The sequence below is a fragment of the Gorilla gorilla genome, chromosome 17 (assembly GCF_029281585.2).
Source record: "Gorilla gorilla gorilla isolate KB3781 chromosome 17, NHGRI_mGorGor1-v2.1_pri, whole genome shotgun sequence".
NCBI lineage: Eukaryota > Metazoa > Chordata > Mammalia > Primates > Hominidae > Gorilla > Gorilla gorilla.
This window is the reverse complement of record NC_073241.2, coordinates 97006267-97025274: the sequence shown is the minus strand read 5'-3', so window position 1 is coordinate 97025274 and position 19008 is coordinate 97006267. Positions and strand designations below refer to the sequence as shown.

The 19008-nt window shown below is 35.2% G+C and overlaps 1 long non-coding RNA gene across 1 annotated transcript in view; it reads left to right on the top strand.

Annotated features, from left to right (window-relative positions):
• LOC129528186 (uncharacterized) overlaps positions 1–10654 on the top strand; it is a 94384-nt gene extending 83730 nt beyond the window's left edge. Inside the window, exons 2-5 of the long non-coding RNA XR_008673412.2 lie at positions 7187–7327; positions 7577–7823; positions 10266–10352; positions 10514–10654. This is a non-coding gene — a long non-coding RNA (uncharacterized lncRNA). The remainder of the gene's footprint in view (positions 1–7186; positions 7328–7576; positions 7824–10265; positions 10353–10513) is intronic.
• The last annotated feature ends 8354 nt before the right edge of the window (positions 10655–19008 follow it).

The window sequence follows — 19008 nt, the reverse complement described above, 5'->3', positions numbered from 1 at the left end:
TGTGGTTTTAATTTGCATTTCTCTATGATTTGTGATGTTTAGCAATTTTTTTATGTTTGTTGGCTGCTTGTATGTCTCCTTTTGAAAAGCGTTCATGTCCTTTGCCCACTTTTTAATAGGGTTATTTTTTTCTCTCATTGAGTTAAGTTCCTTGAAGATTCTATTAGTCCTTTGCCAAATGCATAGTTTGCAATGTAGATTGTCTGTTTACTCTGTTGGTTATTTCTTTTGCTGTGCAGAAGTTTCTAATTTAACAAAGTCTGATTTGCCTATTTTTTTTTATTGCTGTTGCATTTGCTTTTGTATTCTTAATCATAAATTCTTTGCTAAGGCCAATGTACAGAAGAGTTTTTCTTAGTTTTTTTTTCTATGAGTTTTTATAGTTTTAGGACTTACATTTAAGACTTTAATCTATCTTGCATAAATTTTGGTATATGGTGAGAGATATGGGTCCAATTTTATTCTTCTGAATATAGCCATCCAATTTTCCCAGCACTATTTATTCAATAGAGTGTCCTTTCCTTATGTTTTTTTTTTTTTTTGGTCAACTTTTTTGGAGATCAGTTGGTTGTAGGTATGTGACTTTATTTCTGGATTATCTGTTGATATCCATTGATATATATGTCTATTTTTATACCATTACCATGCAGTTTTGGTTACTATCACCTTGTAGCATAATTTGAAGTTCGGTAATGTGATGTCTCGAGCTTTGTTCTCTTTGCTTAGAATTGCTTTGGCTATCTGTGCTTTTTCTGTTTTTGTTCCATGTGTATTTTAGGATTGTTTTTCTAGTTATGTAAAAAAATATGACATTTGTATTTTCATAGAAACTGAATTGAATCTTTAGATTGCTTTGGGCAGTATGGTATTGTAATGATGCTAATTCTTCCAATCTATGAGTATGGGGGTTATAGCATTCCTTGTAGAGATCTCTCAACTCCTTGGTTAAATGTGTTCCTAGGGTTTTGTATTGTTTTGTTTTGGTAGCTATTGTAAATGGGATTCAGTTCTTGATCTGATTCTCATCTTGATCATTATTGATCAAATGCTACTGATTTTTGTACATTGATTTTTGTATGCCAAAATTTTACTAAATTCACTTATCAAATATAGGAGACTTCTGAGGAATCTTTAGGGTTTTCTAGGTATAAGAGCATATAAGGAAACAACAATAATTTGACTTCCTCTCTCCCAATTTGGATGGCTTTTATTTCTTTCTCTTGCTAGATTGTTCTGGAGAGGACTTCCAGTACTACATTGAATAGGAGTGTTGAAAGTGGGAATCATTGTCTTATTCCAGTTCTCAGGGGTAATACTTTCAACTATTCCCCATTCAGTGTGATGTTGGCTGTGAGTTTGTCAGATATGACTTTTATGACCTTAGGATATGTTTCTCCTATGTCTAATTTGTTGAGAATTTTTATCATAAAGAGTTGTTAAATTTTGTCAAATGCTTTTTCTGCATCTATTGAGAGGATCATAACGTTTTCATTTTTAATTGTGTTTATGTGGTAAATCACATTTATTGATTTGTGTATGTTAAGCAATCCTTGAATCCCTGAAATAAAACCTGCTTAATCATGGCATATTATCTTTTGATGTGCTATTATTGGGTTTGGTTTGTTAGTATTTTGTTGAGAATATTTGTTTCCTTTTTTTGTTATGTCTTTGCCTGGCTTTGGTATGAGATTGATGCTGACTTCATAGGATGAGTTAGGAAGATTTATTTCTCCTCAACTTTTTGGATTAGTTTCAGTAGAATTGGTACCAGTTTGTCTTTATACAGCTGGTAGAATTTGACTCTGAATCCTGCATGTTCTGGGTTGCTTTTTGGAGGGATTTTTTTTCATTATTATTACTGATTAAATCTGACTACTTGTTATTAGTCTCTTAAGAATTTCTATTTCCTCCTGATTAAATCTTGGGAGGTTGTATGGCTCCAGAAATTTATACACTTCCTCTAGGTTTTCTAGTTTGTGAGTATAGAGATTCATAGAAGTCTCTGCTAATCTTTCGTATTTCTGTCATGTCAATTGTAATGTTTGCTTTTAATTTCTGGGCTTACCTGAATCTTTTCTTGGTTAATCTAGCTAGTGGTCTATCAATTTTGTTGATCTTTTCAGATAACCAACTTTTCATTTCATTGGTTCTTTGTATCATTTTCTTTGTCACAAATGTATTTAGTTTTGCTCTGATCTTTGTTATTTCTTTTCTTCTGCTAGCTTTGCGTTTGGTTTGTTCTTATTTTTCAAGTTCCTTGGGATGTGACATTAGGTTGTCAATTTTACATCTATCTTTTTGACATAGGCATTTAATGCTATTAACTTCCCTCTCAGCACTGCTTTTGCTATATCTCAGAGGACTGGTGCTGTGTCTCTATCTTTATTCATTTCAAAAATGAACAAAATTATAAAAAAACATAAAATTACATTAAAATATAAAATTATAAAATATAATTTTTTTAGTTTCCATTTTAATTTTGCCATTAACCCAAGGATCATTCAGGAGTAGATTATATCATTTCCATAAATTTTTATAGTTTCTTACTTCATCTTGGAATTTATTTTTATTTTTATCCTACTGTGGTCCTAGAAGATACTTTATATGATTTGATTTTTTTAAAAATTTATTAAGACTTGGCCAGGCGCGGTGGCTCACGCCTGTAATCCCAACACTTTGGGAGGCAGAGGCGGGTGCAACATGACGTCAGGAGTTCGAGACCATCCTGGCAAACATGGTGAAATCCCATCTCTACTAAAAATACAGAAATTAGCTGGGCATGGTGGTGGGCGCCTATAACCCCAGCTACTTGGGAGGCTGAGGCAGGAGAATCGCTTGAACCTGGGAAGTGGAGGTTGCAGTGAGCGGAGATTGAGCCACTGCAGCTACTGCACTCCAGCCTGGCAACAGAGTGAGACTCCATCAAAAAAAAAAAATTATTGAGACTTATTTGTGGCCTAAAATATTGTCTATCTTAGAAAATGCTTCATTCACTGATGAGACAAATGCATATTCTGTGGTAGTTGGGTAGAATGTTCTGTCAATGTCTGTTAAGTCCATTTGCTCTAGAGTTCAACTTAAGTATAGTGTTTCTATGTTCACTTTCTGTCTCAATGATCTGTCTAGTGCTGTGGGTGGGATGTTGAAGTCCCCTACTATTACTGTTTTGCTGTTTATCTCTTTTTCTTAATTCTAGCAGTATTTATTTTATGAATCTAGGTGCTTTCGTGTTGAGTGAATATATATTGAGGGCTGTTATATTTTCTTTTTGAATTTATCTGTTTATCATTATATAATGAACTTATCTTTTTTTACTATCATTATTTCAAAGCCGTTTTTTTTTTCTGATAGAAGTATAGCTACTCCTGTTCACTGTCTGTTTCTGTTTAAGTGGAATATCTTTTACACCACTTAGCCTTTAGTCTATAAGTGTCTGACCAGTTAGATAAATTTTTAAAAAACGAACAAATGCTTTGAGGATTATGGGAATATTTAAAACATACAAACCTGCAAGTTGTACATATTCCTAAGGGAGAAAAATGAGTAAAAAGTTAGAAAAAATCTATTTGAGGAGATAATTGAGGAAAACTTTCCTAGGCTTTCTAGAGATTTAGACTTAAAGAAACAAGAGTGTCAGAGAACTCAAGGAAGATACCTTGCAAGAAGAATCGTCACCAAGATTCTTGTCATTAGACTAATTAAGTCACCCTCAAGGAAAAAATTCCAAAATCAGCCAAAATGTCTAATCATCTATAAAGAAAATCATATTAAACTAACAGAGGACTATTAAGCGGTATCCTTACCAGCCAGAAGTGATGGTGGTCCTATTTTCAGAACTCTTAAAGAAAAAAACTCTCAATGCAGAATTTTGTATACAGTTTAACTAAGCATCATAAATGAAGGAGAAATAAAGTATTTTCTAGATAAGCAAACACTAAAGGAATTCATCATCATGAGACCTGAACTAGAAGAAATGCTCAAGGGAACTCTAAATATGAAAATAAAAGGTCAGTACTAATCATCATATAAACACAAAAAAGTATGAAATTCACAGGACTCATTAAACAATTACACAATTGAAACTACAAAGCAACTAGGTAACAACATTATGACAAGAAAAGAACCTCACAAATCAATATTAACTTTGAATGTAAATGGATTAAATGCTCTGGTTAAAGAGGTAGATTGGTGGAATGGATAACAATCAGGATCTAAACGTATGCTGTTTTCAAGAAACACTGGCAACTTACAAAAGTAAAAAAAAAGTTCTGTACAGGAATAAAATAAATTTAAGAAAGAAAAATATTTTATCTAAGTATACACACCACACACATATATATATGTATATGTATATATGTATTGTTTTCTTCTTCCAGAACAGTTCGCTGCCTGACAATAGTTTAGTGGGTGGCATTTTATAAAAGTAAGTAAGGCTTATTTGAATGTGTTGAAATGAAATCAATACTCCTTGTTTCTAATTTCACAATAGTAAAATCAGATGTCTTGGGATTTTTATTCCACTAACTAAACAGCAAGTACATTTTCAATCAAGGCTTACTTTAATGACATTAGCATATGCATACATACTCTGAATAACAAACATAAAATATTTTGTTAAAATATATTGAATCTTTAAAGATATTTTAAATATTTTGTGGGCCAGTCTATATGATTCTTAGAATTAATATGCAAAAGCTGGACAATGTATGTATAAGCTACATATGTACAAGATAATGTATGTATTTAAAAAAACCCAAACTGTATGCATAAACTATTAATGAAAATATTGAAAGAATTTTGAGGTAAAACACATAGAGAAGAAGATTAATTATGTTTTCAAAATGGTAAAATGTATTTAAAGGAGAAACCTTTAATAATTTCTTTGTTTTCAGTATGATGCAGAAGATATTTGACTGCCTTTTTTCTGATATGATTAAAATAAATACATGTTTCCATTTCCAGAATCACCTAGATATTGTCAAAATACTGAATGCTTCAAAATAATATAAATTTTATGCAACTATTAAAATGCGATTTACATATCAGCATAATACACAAAACAGTTATCTGGAGTTGTGACTATCAATTGCCACCGAGAAAATATTCAACACCGATGAGAAATTCTAAATATGGCACATGTTGACTCCCTTGACATCTTACTGTATGATTTAGATTAGCAGCAATCAGGGAAAGATGTTTGGGATGGCAGGTGATTTGTAGGTTCTGAAGTAATTTGGACAGTTCTTGAGGCAGCAAGCAGTAACCATCAATACAACTAATCAAATAATGTAGTATTTTTGTAGTAGTAGTATTGTATGTCATATGTGGTAGTATTGTATCACAATAAAAGTAATTCTTGTACAAGTTAGTGACCTTAAGTCCTAGAGTTGAGGCCATGGACTCGCATTACATGTTGTTTATATTCAAATAATACTGCGTGATTGATCATGCTTTTATTTATGTTCAGAATAAAACACTTACAGGAGATTTAGTTGCAGACTACAGAAGAGGTGGTCCTAAGTTAGTGGTTTCCAAAACTGACTATCCAACTTTGAGTCTTCTCAGAAGTTTTTATAGATATTTATTTCCCAGCTCCTTCTTAAGCTCACTGACTCAAAATATCTGAAAGAGGGCTCTGGAGCCAATATTAAAATATGCAACAAAGAAAACTTCCCTACAAGATTTGCACTCATAGCCAAATTTTAGAAACATTAAGCTAGAATGGACTTCCTTGCACAGTATGTGTTTTCTATCTTCATTGCATGCAGGCTTCTGTGTATGATGCATACAAACATGAGGAAGGGGACATATTAGATTTAAAATTATTTTCAAATGCTTACTGGGAAATAATGATGATGATTAACATTGTTATCATCACCATCTTTATTTCATATTTTTATTTTGTTCCTTTTAGCTTAAACATCTGATTTGTGGAAATATCCTAAAGTATTTCCCAGCAGCATTGCCCAGCTAAAATGGAATTGTGTATAACTGTCAAATGGGCTACAAAAACTATTCTTTGATGTTTCATGCTTTATTCATTATTTTACCATATCACTGTATTTATAATCCCATTCATAGTGCTAAACTGAAGAAAAAAAGTAATAGCTGGAAAATCATTATTTTTTAAAAAAATAGTGAAAGGGTTAGGGAAGGGTCAAAATCATTTAAGATTTTAGATATTAAAAACAATTACTCCTATATGAAAAAGTATGGATATTGTTGTAGATTTGCTTCTGCCATTCTAAGTTTATAATTCATTCATTTTGTTTTGATTACAATATTGATTAAAGTTATTTAATTATTAATAGTTACTTTTGTACTTAAAACGTTACACTGTAAAATGGTAAAATTTGCCTTTTTAAGACAAGTATGTTAAATTATCTGACCAAAAAAATTCCTGTATTATTAAAAATGAGGCTAATACCAGAATTCTAACTGTAACAGAAAATGCTCATAAATGAGCATGGGTAAGTGCTCTGAATTGTATGTTAAGTTTGTACCCACACTCTTGCCCTTGAACCAGTTTGTAATTAATCACATTCATCTGGCACGAATTCACAAGCTGCTCACCTCTTCAGAAGGTGGTACGTTAGCTTGTACAATCAGGCCAAGTCAAAAGTGATACAAGAATCATCCAAATTTTGATATTTCAGAGGAGATACTAGGAATCATGTATCTATATTCAAAGTTCTATATTCAAAGTTGATGCTGCCAGAAAATCTACTGAGTCCTCCTCTCCACATTTTTTTAGACTTAATCTGGTTCATACATCTCCTCACTCTGCAGTCAGATTGCCCTCTCACCCTCAGCAGGACCCCACATCCCACATTACTGGGAAAGTGAAGAGGATTCAAGGTACTTTCTTCCCACTGAATAAGTGGTTCTCTCCTCTTAGTTTTTTAGGAGTGTGCTTATGTGCCTGTTATTCATTAAATAGCCTATGGTAGAAGTTGTGTTATCTTCAAGTTTGTAACCACGCATTTTTTTACTTTATTAAATTTCAAATTTTTGAAACTCTAGCATAATTCCATTAAGATAAGTATGATCTGGTATTAATAGAAAACAGTGTAAAATTTTTGGGTACTGAACTTTTTTTGAGGTAATACTTTGATTTTTTTTCTAATTTATTGAAAAATTATTTATCTACTCTGATCACCTATTTGCATTCATTTTGGACACATAGGAGATTCTGCAATCACAAAATCACTGCCTTCACATAGCTTATATTCTTGTGGAAGTAAGCAGACAATGACAAACGAATTGGAAGAGTAAGGGAAAAGTGTTAATTTTAAATAGGATCGTCAAAGAAAGCCTCACCCCAAAGGTACCATTTAAATGAAGATCCTGTTGCAGGCAGCTCCTTGTTACCTGCTCTCTGTACTCATTTTCCCCTCATTTCTGCACACATGGTTGTCCAACTACAGGCTACCTTTTCTAACTACCCTGGTAACACTATGCAACTGTTTGCAATGAAATATACGTAGAAGCAATATGTGAAAATTTAACTCTAATTTATTTTAAAGGAAATACCTTTGACCTAGACTTTTCTTTTTATTCATATCCATTCATGCAGATGGCAACAGTGCTCAAAGGGAAGGAAGATAATTAAAATGGAAGACAGAGCCATCAAAAACCATGTGGAGCAAAGTCACTACATGAGCCTAGACTGAAAGAATGTACACAGGCAGATATAAATGCCTATTTCATTTAACATAATTACTTAGGATCTCCTTGTTATAAAACCTTGGCTTTTGGTCAAATAACACAGACCAGTAAGAAATGAGGTTGGAAGATGGGAATATTTAGGAGCAGTAGGAATGGTAAATTCATATTCCCTGAGGGAGCCACATTCCTGACACAACTGAGGAATAGCAAAGAAGAATCACAAGAGAGAATAAGAGTGAGAGTTGCAGGAGATGCGGTCAGAAAAGAAACAGGGTCCAGTTCATTTTTCTTTTTTTTGAGACAGAGTTTCGCTTTTGTTGCCCCGGCTGGAGTGCAAAGGTACAGTCTCTGCTCACTGCAACTTCTGCCTCTTGGGTTCAAGTGATTCTCCTGCCTCAGCCTCCTGAGTAGCTGGGATTACAGGCACTGGCAACCACACCAGGCTAATTTTTGTATTTTTAGTAGAGACGGGGTTTCACCATGTTGGCCAGGCTGGTCTCGAACTCCCAACCTCAGATGATCTGCCAGCCTCAGCCTCCCAAAGTGCTGGGATTACAGGCATGAGCCACCGTGCCCAGCCCAGTTAATTTTTCTAATTTTAATATTACTCTATATTAGATTTTAGAATATCTGCAATATTTGTTGGTTACCTTAAGGGATTTCACTTCAAATATTTGGAGATATCATTAAAAGGACTAGAACAGAGGAACATAAGTCAACTTATACTGTAAAAGGGTTGCTTTGGCCACTCTGCTGAAACTAGACTATAGGAAGGTAAGGCAGATGCAAGGAGGTCAATCAGGACAAATTACAATATAGTAAAATTGTGTGTTACTTGAATCGGGGTGCTAGCTATGACTATGGTCATAGTGGAAAAGTTGTTGGAAAGGTTTGAAATTTAAATATATTTCAAAGCAGAGTCAATAAGGCATTCTAATAGTTTGGATTTAGACTGTGACAAAAAGAAATAACTCAAAGATTACCCCAAGTATTTTGGCTTGAGTTCCTGGAAGAATTAAGTTCATATTATGGGCAAAATGGGGGGAAATCTGGGGCAGGATAAGATGTTTAGTATACTCAGTTTGGGACATGTTAAGTTTTATGTGTTAGACTTCCAAGTTACTGGGATGTCTGTTGCATAGCAAGTTGTGTAAATAAATGCGGAGTACAGACGAGGTTCAGGCTGGAGACATAAGTTCATATGTTTATGTTTTATGGTATTTTTAACATTTATACTAGATGAGGCCACAATGAATTTGTGAAGACTGAAGAGTGAAGCAATCTAGGGGTTAAATGTTTGATACACCACTATTTAGATATTGAGAGATTAGAAGGTACTAGAAGAAAAGACTAAGACAATAGATACTTTAAAAATATGTGAACAGTCATGTTTAACAGTTAAAAAGTAACATTTTTCTTTTTATACCTTGAACTTGTATTTTCTTTCTATGTTTGCTACTGCATCATATCTCTCTATAAAAATAAAACACATTACTTGAATTGCATTTTATTTATCTCCTGTGACCATAAAGTTCTAACTTTCTAATCTTCTAATAAGAAGGGAAATATTTTTCTAGTCTTTTCTGGACTTACTATTATTATTATAGAATTGAAAAAGTAAACACAAAAGTATTTTATACTTAAAAAATAATCATTAAGCAAAAGAAAATTTTTACTGAAACTTCATCCCAATTAGATGTTTATTCTTTTCAATTAGTTCATTTACATTGTGAATAAAGATTGCTTACTGCTAGAATTAGAAAGACTTCACTGAAAATTAAAAGCGTGAGGAAAAAAATATGTTGAGCATCTAATAAATGAAGCTTACAAAAGATAAACATACAAATGCTTTATTTAGAATGCAGGCCACAATATTGCACTTATTATGGTAATTAAATAACCAGGAGAGAAGTAACTAATGAGAGAGAGTGAGCAGAAGGCTTAGATCCAAGTAAATCAATGGGTAAGATTTTCCACTATACAATATATTTTTTGTAAATGTTAATGGGAATTTTCCTTCTAACATTTGAATAACTGTTCTAGAAACTATGAAATAATTACTTAAAACTGGCTCATATACCTTATTTTTCAAAATTGCAACATTAACTTATTGGAAGTTTCACCTCCTTTTAAATCATGAAAAATACGCAGTTGCAACACAGACTTAATCATGGGTTGAACGAATGTATTCTCCAAGCTTTTTCTCATTACTGAGCTGCAGAGAGGAAAACTTCTTGGCAGACTGATACTTCTCAACATAGTTTTTACAATTCCTGAATGCCCTAATTCTGAGGTAGAACGTGAATTGGATGCCTGGCTGTGAGCTTAGATGAACGCCAGCACGGCTGACTGCAGGGTTTCTCTGCATGTCTCCTTTGCTTGTTCTCTCAGGACTTGTCTTCCAGTAACTATGTCAATAGAAGAGGCAATTTCACTAAATAAAATATTATCACTCATTTCACCCAGTTCTAGAATCAGAGTAACCTTGGAACATTATTTAAATGGACTAAAATGTTCATTGTCTGATGCTGTGAGTTGCTTTTAACAGGAATGTTTATAAGACAGTTTTTATTAATGCCATTTCTTTATTCAATAAGGCTCTCCTGACACCAGTTCTTGAACTATAAATTTGTTTGGATTCCCAGAGGTTTTTACACTCTACTAACATTTATGATTTGTGAGAGGTAAGCCTTTCTTTTGTAAGTTGGAAAAAAAGACTGTTTGTGAAGGGGAGAGGAGAATGGCCATAACTGCAATCATCTCTGTAGCAGATTAGTTTCAGGAACTAGTACATGTTGAAGTAGAGGATTTAAAGACTATCCATGATTAAATGTCTGTTTGCAAGATACCCGTTCCCTGAGGGGCATGCATCATGCACAGGAAAACCACAGGATCTGCGAAATGCAAGATGACCCAACTTCCAACAGTGTTAATCAATGGAGTAGTCATGAATTACTATGTACTCAATTAAACTTTATTGCAAAAATCATAATCTTTAAAGCCTTTTTCCATTCTATCTGTATATTCTGTCTTTTAATGTAACACTTTATGTTTTATCCATATAATTTTCCCTTCATCAAAGAGACATACTTCCCTTGCTATCTTGACTTGAATGCTCATTTCATTCATTGCTAGTTTCAATGGCATGGGAAAAAGCTAAATGTAAGTATTATTGGATATACACAAACACACACACACACACTTTGATCATTGGTATGTTTTGGCTTGCTTTATTTCTTGCTGTGTTCTGGATAATCCAAGGGATCCTCTCTTAGGTAGCCTAGCAACAATCTGACTTAGCAGAAAGGGATGCAAAGCCTTTGATGTGATAACTACCTCGGAAAGTGGCGATCAACAACAGGATAAATGTGTCCAGGCACACAAGAATCTAGAGCACGGTCCCCAACGCCTAGGCCACAGACCAGTAATGATCCATGATCTGTTAGAAACCTGGCCACACAACAAGACATTAGCAGCAGGCAAGCAAGCAAAGCTTTATCGGTATTTACAGCCACTCCGCATCGCCTGCATTACCACCTGAGCTCTGCCTCCTGTGAGATCAGTGGTGGCATTAGATTCTCTCAGGAGCACAAACCCTATAGTGAACTGCACATGCAAGGGATCTCAGTTGCACACTCCCTATGACAGTCTAATGCCTGATGATCTGTCACTGTCTCCCATCACTCCCAGATGGGACCATCTAGTTGCAGGAAAACAAGCTCATGGCTCCCACTGATACTACATTATGGGGAGTTATGTAATTATTTTATTATATATTGCAATGTAATAATAATAGAAATAAAGTGCACAATAAATGGAATGCTCTCGAGTCATTCTGAAACCATCTCTGCTCCTATTGGTGGAAAAACTGTCTTCCACGAAACTGGTTCCTGGTGCCAAAAAGGTTGGGGATTGCTGATCTAGAAGATGGCTATGATAATGAAGGAGACTGGTTTTTTCAACCATCCTTCTGAGAAGAGGCACCCAACCAGCCACAAGGATTGTTAAGAACAAGAAATAAAGACATTATACTTTGGGTTGATTTGCTACCATCACTTTTCTTATCATAAGCAAAACAAGAAATATGCCTTTGCTTCTGCATCTGCATCAATATTCTTCTGTTTTGCGTGTAAGCACAATTAAAAGCAGTATGCACTCTCTATGTAAAATATTCTCATAATATTTTACAGTATTTTTTTCGTTGTGATCCTTCTCATACCAATAAAACTAAAAAATAATGGAGTAAACATTCAGTTCAACCTTTAAGGGGTGGTGAAGGAGAAAATTGTGCTAAAGAATATTGGATGTTAACAATATAGAAGAATAGGAGATTGACGAAATAAATTACAATATAAAGGTAGAATTGATTAATAAATTTTAGATTATTATCTTTGAAAAGAAAATTGAACACACTCAAACTCATAGCCCCTTACCTCAGTTTCATCCCTAAGGCTGCCCAATTCAATCCTGTGGTTTTAGATGCAGCAGGCATACCAGCTAGGGTGAAGAATTCTTTCCAACTAGTATCTGAGCGCAAGTAGTCTTAAGATCTTGTATTTCTATATATGACACTATTTCCCAAAATTATCCTCCAAAGTACAGTCTTCCCATAGGAAAGCCTGAAATAATGGCTTGCATCAGAAGAAATCTCCAGAGACCTCTCCATACAGTGCCCACAGAAGAGGAGATAGCTGTTTCCAGTTTGGGGGTATTATAAATAAAGCTGCTATGAATATTTATGTTAAATTTTGTGGGAACATGTGGTTTCACTTTTCAGGGATAAATGTCATAAGAGTGCATTGTTGCATTGTATGAAAAGCACTTGTTCGTTTGGATTTTTTAAGAAAAATCATGATTTTCCAGAGTGGCTGAATTATTTTTCATCCCTACCACCAATGTATGTGCAATCCAGTTGCTCTGCGTCATTACCAATATTTGGTTTTATCACTAGTTCTTATGTAACCATTCTGATAGGTATGTTATTTTAGAGAAGAAATCATCACTTAAGAATGATTTTGTGAAAGAAGGATCTGAATCATGTAAGCTTCAGAGATCTGTGTATTAACTACAGCTGGGCTTGGTATGCTGTATCAGTTTGCTTCCTTTATCAAGCCTTATGATGCTATTTAATTTCCAAAGTTCCTTTTGAGCAGGCTTGCCTATGTCTTTTCCTTGTTATCCTGAGATTCCAGGGAGGACTGTGTGTGTGTGTGTGTGCACGTGCACACACATGCATGTGTGCACTTGTGTGGGCCATAGATGATGCACTCCTGATAGTACAAGAATGGTGATGTTATGGATACATTCTGGCTTAAAGTACAAAATCACCTTTACTTATTTTTCTCACTTTTTAAAAATTTTTTGCCAAGTCTCATGTATCTAATTTTCTTGATGTCTATTAACATGTTTCTTCCCTTGCATCTTCAGTCACTGACATAAGTTAGATTCTTATTTTTCTTACTGCACTATTGCCTCTTATTCTTCCTGTTTTTTTCAATGTTTTGATCAATTCATGAATGCCTACTGTACCTTGAATCATATCACATACACATCTATAAGCTTCCAATAATATTTGTTTTCTGCATAGTTAAGTAAAAGTAATTTCCCTTTGGAATATTCTTTAATGTCACTATTTTGTATTAAAATCCTCATACTGACTTTTCTCTCCACATTGTGCTCTCAGCTTGGATTACTTACTTCTACGGAAGCACTCCACTGCTTTCCTATCTGAATGCTTTCACTTACCTGTTCCTTTCTGATTGATTTTACTCTATATCTTCCTATGAAATCCTGCCAGTTCTCAAAGTCCTTTGCTAATGCCAATTTTATTTATAAATTCCAGTAACATCTTATCTATATATTTTTAAACCCTATACTATTATGTTTTTCACTTATCTTACAGCTCCAATGAGCTCCTTGAGAACAGAGGTAGATTACACCCCATGTTGTGTCCCACCTGTATTAGTCTGCTCAGGCTGCCACAACAAAAACCATAGACTTGGGGCCTTACACAACAGAAATTTGTTTCTCACAGTTCTGGGATCTGGGAAGTCTGAGACCAAGGTGCTGGCCAATTAGGTACCTTGTACAGCCTCTTTTCCTGGCCTGTGGACAGCAGCCTTCTTGCTGTGTCCTCATACGGTGGGGACAGAGCAAACAACCTTCCTGCTGTGTCTTCTTGTAAGGGCACTACAGTCCCATCATGATGGACCCATCCATCCTCATGACCTAATCTAAACCTAATTACCTCCCAAAGGCCTGAACCCCAGTTATTATCACACTGAGGATTAGGCTTCCACATATGAATTCAGGATTGGGGAACACAATTCAGTTCATACCACAATGTGTTATTGAACACAGTGCTTTGAACTGTGCTTTGAACACAGAAACTACATAATAATTTCTCAATAAATACTTGTCAAACTGACTTGTAATGGAAACCCTTTCAAAAGACAAATGAGAGGTAATGGTGGTAATAAAAATCATCTTGATTTCCAGTTCCCTTCTATAGCAGCTACACACACACACAGAGAGAGAGAGAGAGAGAGAGAGAGAGAGAGAGAGCAAGAGAGCTAAAGATATAAAAGAAACTGAGCAAACAATTCTCACATCAAGGATTCTCGAGTAGAAATCAGCCCAGCATTACACTAAACAGGTAAAGAGAGGATACTGACATAACAATTTTTTAAAATCACATTTGAATTCACAATATTGTGTGGATTCACTTAATGATTTCTTTAGAGAGATTAACTACTTGGAAAGATTACTATAATAAAAATATGCTTATAAGTGAAAAGCAGGAGAAGTTAACTATTTTGAAAAACAATTGTTATTGAATCTATGTAGATAAGCTCAACTTTATCTACTCTGGCAAAATGCAGTGCTGACTTAAGTGACTGTAAGTATATCAATGTTTAGACTATTTAGTATCCAAAAGCTTTTTCCTGAATTTTATAGACTATTATTCTGCCTTTATCATGTTCACAGATCTATGCAATAAAAGAACTCATAATTTTGTAGTAAAATTTTAAATGTATAAAATTATAATATTGTATGATAGTCTTTACAGAGGGAAAGAAAAACATGACTCTCCCAGGGGAAGCAAAAGAGGTTATTATATACATTGTCCTTATGACAGCCAGAGAGCTATCAGCTTTCCTTAAAGCACAGGGATAAAGTTTAATAGTGAAACACTGAGAAACTTCAATAGCTTGAACACCTTACTCATCACTTTGCAAAGGATCCTGTGCTTTTTACGATTATAGGCAGGAAAAGCTACCTAGTCCCAACTATATTGAAATGGTGTGGCCAGGAGAAACGAGGGCATAGACACAGATTAAATGAGATTGCGTAAGTATGAATTGTACTGTGTTTAAACTGCAAGCTATATTGAAATGATGTTCAGTGTCTGCTCTGCCCAAAAGATAAAACAAAGTAAGGATTGCTGCATCTGTGGCAAGATGTAGCTGAAGAAAATGATTACAGTTAAGAAGGTAGGACTATTTGAATGAAAAACATCTTATTGGGTTTATTTAGTCCTGGCCCCAAGGGATGGCTCCTGCTGTCAAATCAGAGTTGAATTGCTGGATGCTAATAGCCATAATCTAGGATTCTGAAATTATTCTACAAATTTAGCTTTGGTTTCTGCCTTTCAGTGAAGTCTCTTGATTCCCAGAAGAGGGTAAATTAGTATAATATCTCAGAAACTTAATGGTTATTCCATATTGATATGCTCTGACTTAAAGATGGTTCACATTCCAGAATTATGAAGCACCAATATATAAACCGGCATGGCAACTCGTTCATGACCTTGTAGCATAAATTCTGCAGTGTGGTATGACAGTTAAAAACGTGTACTCTAGGCCGGGCGCGGTGGCTCACGCTTGTAATCCCAGCACTTAGGGAGGCCGAGGCGGGCGGATCACGAGGTCAGGAGATCGAGACCACGGTGAAACCCTGTCTCTACTAAAAATACAAAAATTTAGCCGGGCGTGGTTGTGGGCGCCTGCAGTCCCAGCTACTCGGAGAGGCTGAGGCAGGAGAATGGCGTGAACCCGGGAGGCGGAGCTTGCAGTGAGCCAAGATCGCGCCACTGCACTCCAGCCTGGGCGACAGAGACTCTGTCTCAAAAAAAAAAAAAAAAAAAACATGTACTCTAGAGCCAGACTGCCTGGGTTCAAACTTTGGCTCAACAACTTACTAGCAGGTTACTTAAGGACTCTCCGTCTAAATTTGCAAGTTTGTAAACAGTGCAAATAATAGCACCTACCTCATGCATTGTATTAGGGAGCCAACATTTATTGTCTATATTTTTCAAACTCCCTGTTGATTTCAATGTTTCAAACCAGCTCCTTTTTGAGACAGAGCTTCAGATTACCAGGAGATATGGCCTTTCATACTTACAGCCTGCTGATCAGAGAAAAGACTTTCTTCCTGATCCTCTATTAGGTAAAGTAATAGAGGAGAAGGCACTGTGAAATGAAAAACAGAAAAGATGAATTTGGATCGCTAATTTTGGAGGTTGGGATTTTACAAAATTGAGTGTTTTCACTTTTAATGACTGTTTTCTTTTTGAAGTTAAATCCCAATCACCTACTGAGAGTGAGGTGATTTAGGAGACATGAGTGAATAGCACTAGCATAAATTAAGAATAGCTGCTCTGGGGAAAGAATAGAGATGTGACTAAGGTCATAGTACACATTTTCAATTCCACTGAGCACTGAGCTAGATCAGAGGCAGTTACTTATAGCCAGACCCATTTTTACTGTAATGTGAATATTTGCCAGTATGTTCACAAATTGTTCAACAAAATAATTTCTAAAGTGAGATTTGCTTTATTTCCTCCATTCCAAAGTGCTCTCCACTATGAAAGGCACCATCATTTTAACAACTACTTTTCATTCATTCATCCAATACATGTTTACTAAGTGCTGTACATATAGCAGAGAACAAAACAGAAATCTCTGACCTCATGGAGCTTATACTCTGTTGAAGTCAGCAGGTTGCCAATGAAGTAAATAAGTGATTATGATATATTTCAGGTGATGATAATTTCAGTTGACAACTATAAAGCAGGAAGAACTATAGAAAGTGTAGATGTTTTGTTTTTCCATTGTAAAGTGGTGGGTAAATGAAGTTTTATTGAAGTGGTAACTTGAGCGGAAAGACCTGAAGAAAATGACGGAGCAGATGGCATGCAATTTATCTGGGAAAAAAAAAAATCTATGCATTGGAGAGAAAAAAGTGTGTGAGCATGGTGGCTCACGCCTGTAATCCCAGCACTTTGGGAGGCCGAAGCGGGTGGATCACAAGGCCAGGAGTTCAAGACCAGCCTGGCCGAGATGGTGAAACCCTGTCTCTAGTAAAAATACAAAAATTAGACAGATGTAGTGGTGTACACCTGTAATCCCAGCTACTCAGGAGGCTGAGGTAGGAGAATTGCTTGAACCCAGGAGAAAGAGGTTGCAGTGAGCCAAGATCCCACCACTGTACTCCAGCCTGGGTGACAGAGCAAGACTCCATCTCAAAAAACAACAACAACAATGAAGAAAAGAGAGAGAGAGAGAGAGGAACGTCTCATGTAGCTCGAATGCAGTGAGCAAGGGGATGAATAGTAGCAAATGACTCAGGAATTTATGAAGGTTCAGGAATGCTGGGCTTTACGAGCCATCCCAGAGAGTTCACTTTTACTTTTAATGAGATGAACAACCGTGGGAGGGCTGTGAGCAGAGGAGTGACAGGGTCTGGTATGTTTTAAAAAAGATCACTCTAGCTTAAGTATTGAGAATGGACAATAGGAAAGTAAAAAGGAGACAGGGATAGTAGCTATTAAAATAAACAAGAGGTCATTCTAGCTTAGCACAGAATGGTGGCAGTGGAGGAAGAGAAAAGTTGCAAGATTGTTCTTTTGATAATAAAGACAAGAGAATGAAAATACCTTTGGCTTTAGACTAAGCATCTGGTCTTAAAGAGGAAACAGAGGATTGGGAGATTAATTCAATTAAAAAAAATTGGCATGCCACTTATAACATCCAAGTAGGGATGTTGAGAATATTTGAGCTTGGAGTTCAAGAGAGAGGGCTCAGCCATGAAAAATTTAGCAGTCGTTGGCATATACATTAAAGCCATGAGATTGGATGAAATAATATACAGAGAAAGTGTATATGGGAAATAAGGTACGCTTGGGAAATTCCGATGTTTAGTGAACATAGCTAAGGGAGGAAAAAGCAAAGAAGACTCAGATAAATGTATATATAGGAAAAAAAACAACTAAACTATGGTATTTGAAAATGCAGATTAAGAAATAATTTCTTAGAGGAGAGAGTTTCATGGTTTTAAATGCTACTTACAAGTCAAATAAGATAAGGACTGGGAACAAATCATTTGACTTAGCAAGGGGGAAGTCATTGTGGGTCTTGTCAAGATTAGTTTTAATGAAATGGTAGGGGCAAAAACTTATTAAAGCGATCATTTTCTCTTTAGTGATCTAATAATCTAAAGAGAAAGTGATAGAGAAATTGGAAACAGTGAGTCTAATCCACTTTTATTTTTTTTCTAATTGACAGGTAAAATCGTACCTATTTATCTTGTACAAAGTAATGTTTTCAAGTAAATATATCTTATGGAAAGATTAAGTCCAGCTAATAAACAAATGCATTACCTCACAGAGTTATGAGTTTTCAGACTCCATCTCTCACTGTATACAAAAATCAATTCAAAATGAATTTAAAACTTCAGTTTACATCTCACAACCATGAAACTACTAGATTTTTCAAAAAGGGAAAACCTTCATGACATTGGTCTGTGCAATAATTTTTTTATATGACCTCAAAAGCACTGGCAACAAAAGCAAAAATAGACAAATGGGATTAAATCAAACTAAAAAGCTTCTGCACATCAAAGGAAGCAATAAACAAAGTGAAGAGAGAGCATACAGAAAGGGAGGAAATATTTTAAAACTATAACCCAAGGAAGTTCTGCAATGAATGGTAGCAGAGAAGCAAAGGAGTTTCTGAAAGGAGATGAGGGACCAAGAGAGTTATTATTATTTTTTTTTTGAGACAGAGTCTTGTGCTGTTGCCCAGGCTGGAGTGCACTGGCATGATCATAGTTCACTGCAACAGTTAACAGTGGCAACTTTGCAGAACATACACATCACCTATAACAAGAATTGTCTGTACATATAAACATACACACATACATTGAATAAATAATCTGTGCTTCTGTTTTTTTATAAAACTAAATAATGATTGTCATTTCTAGACTATTAGCATACTGATGCGCATGTATTTGCATGCCCCAAATGTCTTTTTTCTTTTCTTTTTATACCTACCTTTGAGC